At 42.7% G+C, this 11,650-nt stretch overlaps 1 non-coding gene across 1 annotated transcript; it reads right to left on the bottom strand.

Moving 5' to 3' along the window:
• Positions 1–398: 398 nt before the first annotated feature.
• On the bottom strand, positions 399–505 carry LOC127116318 (small nucleolar RNA R71). Its single transcript, XR_007801270.1, has one exon. It is a non-coding gene; the product is annotated as a small nucleolar RNA R71 (small nucleolar RNA).
• Positions 506–11,650: the final 11,145 nt, after the last annotated feature.

The following is an 11,650-nucleotide window of genomic DNA, read 5'->3' as shown; positions in this document are numbered from 1 at the left end:
GCATTAGGAGAGCTATGGCCGAAGATCAAAACCAAAGACCTCTTAAGGACTTCGCCCAACCATCCAACGAAGAACCTAGTTCTAGTATAGTAAACCCAACCATCCCAGCTAATAATTTCGAACTTAAACCCTCCCTGTTGCAACTAGTGCAACAGAGACAATTTGCAGGTCTTGCTACTGAGAACCCAAACCAACATTTAAAAATCTTTCTTCAATTAGAAGACACTTTTAAAACCAATGGAGCTTCTCCTGAGGCAATCCGTTTAAGATTATTCCCTTTTTCCCTCAGAGATAAAGCCCTATCATGGTTAGATTCCCTTCCATCCAATTCCATTATGACTTGGGATAACCTTATAAGAGTATTCCTTGCTAGATACTTTCCCCCGAGTAAGACCTCCGTTCTTCGAAACCACATAACTAGATTTACCCAGAACCAAGGAGAATCGTTGTTCGAAGCTTGGGAGAGATATAAAGAGTTGTTAAGAGCACGCCCACACCATGGTTTAGAAAATTGGTTAATCATTCAGACCTTCTATAATGGACTTCATTATAACACTAAGATGACCATCGACGCTTCCGCAGGCGGTGCTCTGATGAACAAACCTTATCCTGAAGCTAGTGCCCTCATCGAAGACATGGCTCAAAACCATCAATCATGGGGAGTCGAACGAGCGACAGTTGAGAAGAAGGAAGCCCAAGGAGGAGTGCATGAACTTGTAGCACCTCAAATTTGCACCTATCATTATGCATACATTTTCATGTTAGGTCATAGCATATCATGATCCATTGCATAGCATTTGCATTGTCCCTCAGTTGCCTCAAGAGCAAGCAATCAAGAATTAGGTCAAACTAATCTCCTGATCAGCCAACCAAGCAAGCAAAGGAATTTCTCATTGAATCAAGGCCTTGGGGTTTGTCCAACAAGTTCACATGACTTGGGGATCCATTTGAAGCGTTCAAGTCAAGGGTTGAAGGCTCAGAGGTCAGCAGTTCATACACAGACAGTCAAAAACCCTAGAAAAGTCAACTGTCAGTCAAGGCAATGGTTGGTGGTCATTCTTGTGGAATTTGGGCACCATGGTTAATAATCAAGAGTTCATACAACTTGGGACATCATTTGAAGTCAAATTCTCAAGGAATTAGGGTTTGGAATTCATCAGTCAATGCATAATCAGTCAGAAACCCTAATAGTCAACTGTTGGTCAACTGTCCATTTAATCAGAGATTTGATGATTGGAATTGGTTTGTGGGAGTTCATTCATGTCCAAATAGTCATCATATATCATGCCAAACACCATCATGGAAGAATTTGAAGCCAGATCATGAATTTCCCAAAACGGAAACTGGGCCTGTAACTGAAACTTACCAAAAATGGAAAGTTTTGATCCTCAAACTTACATTGTGATAAAAGCCTCAAATGAATTTTTGCCCAACATGAAAGTTGAAGATCTTGTTCTCCCATTTCCAAAAAGTCCTAGAACTCTCAATTCCCATGAATGGTTGGCAAGTTATGATCGAATCGATTTTAGAAAATCTTGAACTTCAAAGGGCCATATCTCCCAAACCGTTTGGCCAAATTTGGTGGGGTTTTTTCCTACAAACCACATTTTTCATCCTCTTTCCAAAAATATAAATTTCATGACCTAAAACCTTACCAATCAAAATGGCATTTTTGGACCTTTTTCATTTAAATTCAAAGTTTGACCAAGAGTTGACTTTTTGACTCAAGCATTTTTTCAACATTTGGCCAATTGGAACAGCTCATAAATATCATTTTAAGTGTGTTTGCAAAGCCAAATTATGCAGAACATGTGAATCTTGTTTGGTTGCTTGAATTATAAGAAAGGTACAAATGCACCATACTTGTCCATGCCTTGCCTTGTACCTCAAGAGGACAGCAATTATGCAGCATTCTTGATCACTTTTCTGTCATGTTGAGACCTCCTCATGCAGCCAAACAACCAACAAGTACACATGGCCATGTTTGTTTACTTGAATTTTGGAAAATGAGTACAAAACAAACATTCATCCATGCTGCCACCCATACTTTTAACAATGCTTTGCACTGTCCCATAGCAGAACCTTTCCCCCCATTTTTTCTGTCATGAGGCAAGCATTAGAAGCAACAAAACAACATGATTTTCTGTCAAAAAACCAGATTAGTAACTCCTAACAGCAGATGGAAAAGAGCTGTCAAGAGCATCCAAAAGCATGGGCCTTGCCATGCCTGGTACTGCTCACAGCAGACCAAGGCCTTAACTTGCTGGCACTGATAGCAGCAATGGATATAACACAAAACCACTTGGCCATTTCCGGAAAGAAGCATCCTAACTGCCCTTACCCTGCGACCTGGCACATGTTTTCTTCACCATTTTTTGTTCTGCTATGAGAAACAGCTAACCACCTCCCTGCAGAAAACCCTAGCAGCACACAACCTTCACTCACTCCTTCATTCTCAACCTCACCTTGCCCTCACCTGGCAGCTTGCATCTCAAAACCAAACCAACATGACAAACTCAACCTTGCCTTGCCTTTGTCCATCTCAGTTTTCTCATTAACAAATCTTGCCTTGCCAACAAATAGCTGGCCACCACCATACTGCAGCAACAGCAGTAGAAAAAGTTGCCTGAGCCTTGCCTTTCCTGCAAAACCCAGCAATAGCAGACCAACAAAGAGAGCCTCACTCACTTCTTGCATTTTCTCAAAGAAACCTGCTCCAAAACTCCAAGGTGAAATGCTTGGCCTTGCCTCAAACCAACCTAACAACAAAACCTAGCAAACCAATACACTCTCTAAAACAGAACCTGCTATTTGCTTGGCACTTCAGAAAAACTTGCCTTGCCACAACCAACAAGCACATGACCAACCATGTTCTTTCACTTAAAACCTCACTTGGCCATTGAACCATTTTTGAAAACCCTGCAGTATCCAACAGCATAGGGTAAAAAAAAAGGAAGACCTAGCCTTGCCAATACAACCAAATGCACACACTCCCTCATTTTCAACTTTGCCTTGCCTTGTGTGTCATAACTTGGTCACTTGCTTTTTTCAAAACCTGCTACCAATATTTCCAGCAGCAAGCAAAAGCCCTTGGCCATTTTCTTCAAAGAAAACCTGTCACAACATAGCACTGCAGCAAGCACAACCTCTGGCCCTTGCTCAAAACCATTACTTTGGCCATGTCCAAAACACACCTGTCATGAAATACTGCAGCAGCATAGTCCAACCTTGCTTGGCAATCAAAAGCACCTAGCCACTACATTCACCACAAACTCTTGGCCATTCCTCAAAATAACCTAAGACTGCATCAACTCACTTGGCCATTTTGCATTTTTTTTCTGTCATCAACACAGTAGAACAAGCATCCATTCACCTTGCCTTGGCATCCCACAAGAAACATCCAACTTCACTCATCACTCATACAGCACTCCCTCATCCTACAACTGCCATCTTGCACTCTAACTTCCTCTATCCAAACCAATGAACTAAGTTTGGTTTGCCAACATCTTGCAGCAAACACCTTTTGCAACACAACCAACTGCTAGCCAACTCCATACCCTCTCTCAAACTGCCCTAGCTTTTGCCTTGCATTCCCACATCTTCTGTCCTAACCAACAAAAACTCACCTCACTTGCAAAACCTGTCAAAACTGAAAAGCACCAAGCCTTGCCTTGCATTCTTCTGTCAAAACCTGAGCCAAAAGACTTCAAGAACCCTCCATTCTAAAGCATAAGGAAGGTTTATTTCAGGCTGCAACATCAGAACAAACACTGCATTTTGGTTTCCTTCACAACCAAGTAAGAACTCGAATCCCCCATGTTTGTGATGTTTTGTTGTTTATAATGTTGCTGCATGAACATTGTTACCTTGTTACTACCATGCTGTGTTGATCCATGCCATTTGAATTTGGATTGAATGAAGAATATTGATGTTGAAACCATGCTGTCTAAACTTACCCTGTCCAGAATTTCTCATGGTTAATGTTTATTTTATTGTTGGTTAAAATTGCATGAAGATAGTGTTGCATGGCCGTTGTGTGATTGCTAATGGATGGATGCGTTTTTGTTCATGATGGATGATGAATGTTAATGCCCTGCTACTGTTTTGATTATGTTCAGAAAAATCCATTGAATTGTGCTTGTCATGTTTGGTTGTTGCTGTTTAAATGTTATATGATGAACTTGATGCACATACATGCTGCTGTTATTTTAAAACCTTAGTTTGTTTCCAAAGTCACGTTTGCTGTTATTGCATGAACATGCTGTCATTACCATGATGATTGTGTGCTGATTGAATTTTGTTTGGATGTTGATGATCACATGTTGCCATGCTTAAACCCTAAGTTCTTTTTGAAAAAACCAGAAAACTCAAGTGCTATTGGCTGTGGTTGCTCAAGTCACTATTCCATTGAAAATGAGCCAATAGGAACATTTCCTGTGCCCCTCCAAAACTCAGTCGTTTTGATAAGTGGCATGCTTATTTACAGCTTTGCCACTCGGTCAACCTTGCTTTGACCAATTGCCATGCTAGTTGTTCATGTTCATCCCAATTATTCATCCAATTTCCACAATTAATTTCTCTCTCATTTTTCATCCTAAAATTATGAAATTTTTTCCACATGTTCATGAATGTGTCCTTTATTTAATCATAATTTTTAATTAATTTTCCATGGTCTGGATTTTAAATGATAAATATTTTCTTGACATGTATGCCAAAATGATACCTTGAGCCATTCCTTTTGTGAAATTGTCATGATGCATCCAATGAGCTTGAAATTTTTTGTGGTGGAACTAGACACATTGACCTTCATTTCCATATAAAGTTTGTGCATTTATCATTTGTGGATTGTGAGCTTTGAATTTTTGAAGTTATGTGTTACATTTGGTTCTATACCATGATCATGCATTTTCCTAATTTTCATTGCCATACTTCCTTATCTCCAAATGACTTGATTTTTTGCATTAGCCTACTCGTGTATGTCTAGTTTACTTGTGAATTTTCTTGGATTTATTTGAACAATTTTCCATTTGTTTGAGATTTTTCCTTCCTGCCTAGTCAAATGTTGACTTTGTGTGACACATGTTCCCATTCCATTTGTGAAATTCTCATACTTTATTGGATGGACATGAAATTTTGCATGAGATAACTAGACATCCTCATCTTTACCATGGCTTTAGTCCCATTCATTTATCATACACCATTCTTGACTTATGATTTTTCTAAGTTGATGCATGTTTGGTTGACTTCATTGAGCATGTTCAAATTGGCTTTGACTTTCTAATTTTCATTGACTGCCTTCCACTTGTCCAAATGGGATGAAATTTGACATGCTTACCATGTTATGTGTTAGGTTTGATCATGATTTATTTGGTGATTTTTGGAAAATGTTTAGATTGCTTTTGATGCAAGTCTTTCTGTTGACTTCTATGAGCTCCTGTTTGCCATGTTTTGACCTAAATGGCTCATGAAATGATGATAGTGATTGATATGAATGTGAACCCAATTGGTTTTGTTTCCTAATTGTTTGAACATGATTTTGGATACTTAACCCTTGCTGTTTTGACTTTCTCATTCACTTCTGACCCTAGGCTAGCCCTAGTGGTCCTGTTACTCACCTTTGAGTTTGTGATTTCAGGTTGACCATCAAATGGCCATTAAAACCAATCCTTTTGATTGAGCTTACCCAAGTATCATTGCCTAACCTCTTTGTTTTGTAGGTGGCTTGGCTCACATGCCTTAAGCCTTGTGCCTTGCACATCCATGTGCCTCCAATTAACTGTTGGTGTCTGTTTCTATTTGTTTGGTTTGAAGTTGCATACTAACATCTGCTTGACTGTTTCAGGTGCTTTAGTTGCTTTTAGTTCCTTGTGAACTTTTGCTTTGCTTTGCTTGTATAAGCAATTTGCATTGAGGTATGCCTCCTTTACTTCATGTAGTCTGGAAGACCTGGCTTGTTACTTGGCCAGGCAACTGTCTGAAGTCCTCCTTAAGAGGCAATGTTTGTGATTGTTTACTTTTGTCCTTGCATAGAGTCAAAGTCCTCCTAAGTGAAGAGGCAATTGGTGGAAGGTAGGGATATGCAATCTATCCCCCACTATTCAGTGTGTCATCTGCTTTGCTCACACCACTGTGTTGATGCATTGCGGATACAAACCCAAGATCTTGTACAAACTGTACAGTTGAGTCAGTTTAAATGTGTAGAAGGGTTCCCACTTTCTGAACCCACACATTCTTGTCTTGAGCTCTCCCAGGCCAGGGATAAGAGCTGTGAGGTCTCATCCTCACTTCATCCTTTCATCTGCTTCACCTTAGCCCCTCAATGGCAAGGTTAAGAGCAACATTCACCCAGTTCCAGAGGTTTGTTTGTTGAGGTTGATATGACCCCTTGACTAAAACCTAACCCTTGTTTGAGCCACTTGTTTGTGTATAGCGTGTGCTATCTGTGCTTGAAGGATTGTTTGACTTGCTTCCTGTGCAAGTTAGGATAGTTTGACTTGCTTCCTGTGCAAGTTAGGATAGTTTGACTTGCTCCCTGTGCAAGTTAGGATAGTTTGACTTGCTTCCTGTGCAAGTTAGGATAGTTTGACTTGCTTCCTGTGCAAGTTAGGATTAGTTTAGACTTGCTTCCTGTGCAAGTTAAGTGTGTGTGGCTTGCTTCCTGTGTGAGCCATGCTTAGGATAGGTCGGCCCGCGTGCCATTTAGCTAGAAACCTTAACTTAGGGATGATTTTGCATGATAACATCTAGGCTCGAGTCGTAGTCTCCCTAGTTGTGTCTCTCTCTGTTATCTGGTTAGGCTAGTCCTTTATCCCTGCGTAGGGGAACTACATCGCCCTGATCTTCACACCAGATGAAGTATGTAGGCAGGAGATTGAGCTGATCTCTCCGGGCGCCTTTTTTCTTTTTGTGTGTGTTGTCTGACCTTTGCTAGGCTCGAGTCCCTGACTCCTTAGCATTTGCTGTCTGTCTTGTTCGTGTGTGTTTGACAGTTATAGGCTGAGTCCCCGACTCCCTATCTATCTGTTGTGTTGTTTAGGTTCGGATGCTGATGTAAGCCCAGCAATTGGCATTCAGGCTCCATGTTTGCCTTCTTTGTGTGTGTTTAGGTTCGGATGCTGACATAAGTCCAGTGATTGGCAGTCGGGCTCCATGTTTGCCTGTGCTTTGTTTGTTTGTGTGCGTGTCAGCCGAGCTACGAATGCTCTGATTCTTCTCTCGTCCGAGAAGATACGTATGCATAGGATGCGACATCCTAGCGAGCATGTGTTGTTTCCCCAGTCCGAACTACTTCGACTCTGATGTCTATGCCTGATAGACTAAGTAGGCCCAGGATACGATGTCCTGCCGAGTCAGTTTCAGTCAGTCTCTTGCGTTTCCTTCAGCCAGTGTGTGTGAGTATTTGAGCAGTGTTTAGCAACCAATATTCCTTCCTTTTGTGCGTGGATCCCGTAGAGTACTACGGATGCGTAGGGGTGCTAATACCTTCCCTTCGCATAACCGACTCCCGAACCCATTCTCTTTGGTCGCGAGACCATGTTCTTTCCCAGGTTTACTCTGAGCGTTTCCTTTCCCTCTTTTGGGATAAATAACGCACGGTGGCGGCTCTGTTGTTCTTTCTTTTCCCGCCGGTTTTTCGCGCGATGCGACAGCTGGCGACTCTGCTGGGGACATAGAGAAGTTGACCTGTGCTGGTCCATCTTCCCTAAGCGAGTCTCTCCTAGCGCTCTCTAGGTTAGGGTTTTGGTTGCTTTGTGCTGTGTTTATTTATTGCATTCATTATTAACTGTTTGCATTCATTGTCTATTGTTTGCATCTATGTTTGCATTAATGTTTGCATTTATTCATCTGTTCACCTGGCTGGTTGTCTGTTTCTCTCTGTTGGGGTGGGAGTTCTATGAGGTAAAAGGCCCAATACCCAGGCTATGAGTGAAATCTAGGAACCTAGGAATAGAGTGATTCATGGGAAGCGGGTGGTGTACGCCACTTAGCGGAACATTGATATCACGAGCAGTTCAGACTCTGATGGGGTATTATCGGTGCATACATCGGGTGTGCACAGGATGATATTCTTGAAAGGGTTGTTTATCCTGCGTTTCTCTTGACCTTACCCTGGCCTAGACTACACCCGTGAGTGGGGAAGGGTTCATCATTACAGGTACTGTTGGTGACTTATGGTTCTGTTGGTGACTTATGGTTCTGTTGGTGACTTTGGGTTCAGACAACAGTATATTCAGTTGACCTTGGGTTTTCAAGTTGGATTTGGGTTCTGAGTTTAGACCGAAGCTTCGACTTTGTGATCAGAGATGCACCGCCAGCCAGTTGTGTCTGCATCATGTGCATCATAGCATATTTATTTTCAAAAAGAAACGCAAAAAAAAAAAAATGAAAAAAAGAAAAAAAAGAAAAAAAAGAAAAAGAAAAAAACTAATCCCTGCATGCATATCATTTCTCAGGTACATTCCAGAGCTTGTTCACTGATAGAGATGGCAACAGTCCCAGAGTTGAAGCGGAAGACTTGTATCTACGTTTTTCACCGGGAGCCTTTAACGCCTCTGATTGAGTTGGGCAGTCTTGTGACCAGTGATCGTCTAGGGGGTTCGTGAACCAGTATGGGATATCCTGACAGTGTTGAAGACAATAGTTGACCCGGTGCCGTTACAGACACTTCTTCAGTTCTATGACCCGGAGCTTAGATGTTTCACATTCCAAGATTACCAGTTAGCACCTACTCTCGAGGAGTATTCTATACTGTTAAGCATCCCGATTCAGCATCAGGTTCCTTTCTTGGAAGTACCAAAGGAGGTTGACTTTAAGGTTGTTGCCAGAGCTCTCCGGTTGAGTGTTAAGGAAGTTTGTGATAATTGGAAGCCCAGTGGGGGAGTTGTGGGTCTGCCATTGAAGTTTCTTCTGAGAATAGCCAGAGATGAAGCAGAGAAGGGAAATTGGGAAGCTTTTCACGCGCAGCTTGCTGCCATGATCTATGGTATCATCCTATTTCCCAGTATGCCAAATTTCATTGACTTCACTGCTATCAGCATTTTCATCAGAGGGAATCCAATCCCTACTCTTCTAGCAGATACTTACTATGCCATTCACAGCAGGCATGGTAAGGGTGGAGCCATCAGGTGTTGTCTACCTCTTCTGTTCAAATGGTTCATGTCTCTTCTGCCAGCCAGTGGACCGTTTGTGGATACCCAGAGCACTTTGAAGTGGACTCAGAGGGTCATGTCGCTCACCTCTTATGACATTAGGTGGCAATCTTACCGGATGAATGTAAAGAATGTTATTATAAGCTGTGGAGAATTCCGGAATGTGCCACTCGTGGGGACCAAGGGTTGTATAAATTATAATCCAGTTCTTTCTCTTCGCCAGTTAGGTTTTGTTATGAGTAGAAGACCACGTGAAGCTGAGATAGCTGAGAGTGTGTACTTTGAGAAGAAGGATGACCCTGTTAGGTTGGAGCAGATTGGGAGAGCTTGGAAGTCCATTGGTATCAGAGATGGATCCGTCTTGGGGAAGAAGTTTGCCATTGCTATGCCCGATTACACTGATTGGGTCAAGAAGAGAGTGGAAACTTTGTTGTTACCCTATGATAGGATGGAGCCGTTGCAGGAGCAACCACCTTTGATCCTTGCTGATAGTGTGTCTGCTGAACACTATAAGCAAGCCCTAATGGAGAGTCGTCGTCTGAGAGAGAAGGAGCAAGACACCCATATGGAGTTGTACAAAGCTCAGGCTGATAAGCTGCACTTGGCCCATCAACTCAGGGAAGTGCAAGGAGAGGATGCTGGCAGACTGAGAAGTAAGAAGAGGTCATACGAGGAGATGGAGAGTATGTTAGATGCAGAACACCGAGAGCGCTTGAGGCTGCAGAGGGTTGAGGCCGGTTATCAGAAGAAGATCAGAGACTTGGAGAAGCAACTCAGAGACAAAGATGCTCAGTTGAAGAAAGAGATGGAGTTGAGACAGAAATCAGAGGACCACCTTGGAGGAGAAGTCTTGGAGCTGAGAAGACAATTGAAAGAGAAGATCACTCCTTTACCAGATTGTTCAGAATGCTCACTGTTGATCGACCAGTGCCATTACCTGAAGACCCTCATTCCGGAAGACCGTCTGTCTTAGTTTGTATCTCTGATTGTATTTTGTTGAGAATCACCTCCAGGCTTGTTGGATGGGATTCATTTGCGTGTAAGCCATCTCTTGGATCTTTTGTTGAGAATCACCTCCAGGCTTGTTGGATGGGATTCTTTTTTCTTTGTATGTTGTTTATTCAGATATTCTGTTGACATTGGTTGTATGCCTTTTTACCCTTATGTATATATAAGGATGTCAGCATTCCATTGTATCTATTTATTCTCTTGTTGCTGCAGGTTGCCATCTTTTCAGGATGGGTCAGGCTCTTTGAATGCCTGAGAAATGAGCATATCATGTGCATCATACGCATCATTAGCATCATACTCATATCATTTTGCATAACAGGTGTTCTTGGTCGTGACTTCTCACTCTTGGTTCCTGTTCAGGCAGGATAGCTGATCAACGTCCGCACCGCTACTCAACAAGACTGAATCAACAGAGAAGTATGGATCAATTTCAAGCAGAGTTGGCTGAGATGAAGGCAAGCATGGCCCAGTTTATGAACATGATGCAAGGGGTTGCGCAAGGTCAAGAGGAGCTCCGAGCTATGGTTCAGAGACAAGAGGCTGCAAATCCACCGATCAACCATGCTCCGCCAGAGGGAGGCCCGGTCAATGATAACAATGTCGCTGCTGCTGTACCCGTCAACAACTATGCTGTAGGTGATGAGTTGGGGGGTATTCGAATCAACGGTCAACCTATTGTTCCAGATGCCGCTAATGCCAGAGTAGTCCGTGCTCCGGCCCGTAATCCTGTTCCGATTGTTGACAGACAAGAGGATTTGTTCTCTCTGCTCAGTGAAGACGAAGACGTTCTGGGAAGGGTTAATGAGAGAGATCGCAAAGTTGAGGCTCTTGCTGAGAAGATCCGTGCTATGGAAAGTCAGAATTCTCTTGGTTTTGATGTTACTAATATGGGATTGGTTGAAGGTTTGAGAATCCCTCACAAGTTCAAAGCGCCGTCCTTCGACAAATACAACGGTACTTCTTGCCCTCGCACCCATGTGCAGGCTTATTATCGAAAGATCTCCGCGTATACTGATGATGAAAAGATGTGGATGTATTTTTTCCAAGATAGTCTATCTGGGGCTTCTTTGGACTGGTACATGGAATTGAAGAGAGATTCGATCCGATGCTGGAGAGATCTGGGTGAAGCGTTCCTCAGACAGTATAAACACAACATGGACATGGCACCGAGCCGGACTCAGCTGCAGAGTCTATGTCAGAAATCCAATGAAAGCTTCAAGGAGTACGCTCAGAGGTGGCGTGAACTGGCTGCTAGAGTTCAACCCCCTATGCTGGAGAGGGAGTTGACAGACATGTTTATTGGTACTCTTCAAGGTGTGTTTATGGACCGGATGGGGAGCTGCCCATTCGGTAGTTTTTCTGATGTCGTCATTTGTGGGGAGAGGACTGAGAGCTTGATCAAAACTGGGAAGATTCAAGATGCTGGTTCCTCTTCTTCTAGGAAGCCATTTGTTGGGGCACCTCGTCGAAGAGAGGGTGAAACTAATGCT

The sequence above is a fragment of the Lathyrus oleraceus genome, chromosome 1, assembly GCF_024323335.1.
Source record: "Lathyrus oleraceus cultivar Zhongwan6 chromosome 1, CAAS_Psat_ZW6_1.0, whole genome shotgun sequence".
In the NCBI taxonomy this organism is placed as follows: domain Eukaryota; kingdom Viridiplantae; phylum Streptophyta; class Magnoliopsida; order Fabales; family Fabaceae; genus Lathyrus; species Lathyrus oleraceus.
The sequence above is the reverse complement of the archived record's forward strand: the minus strand, read 5'-3'. Positions and strand labels throughout refer to the sequence as shown.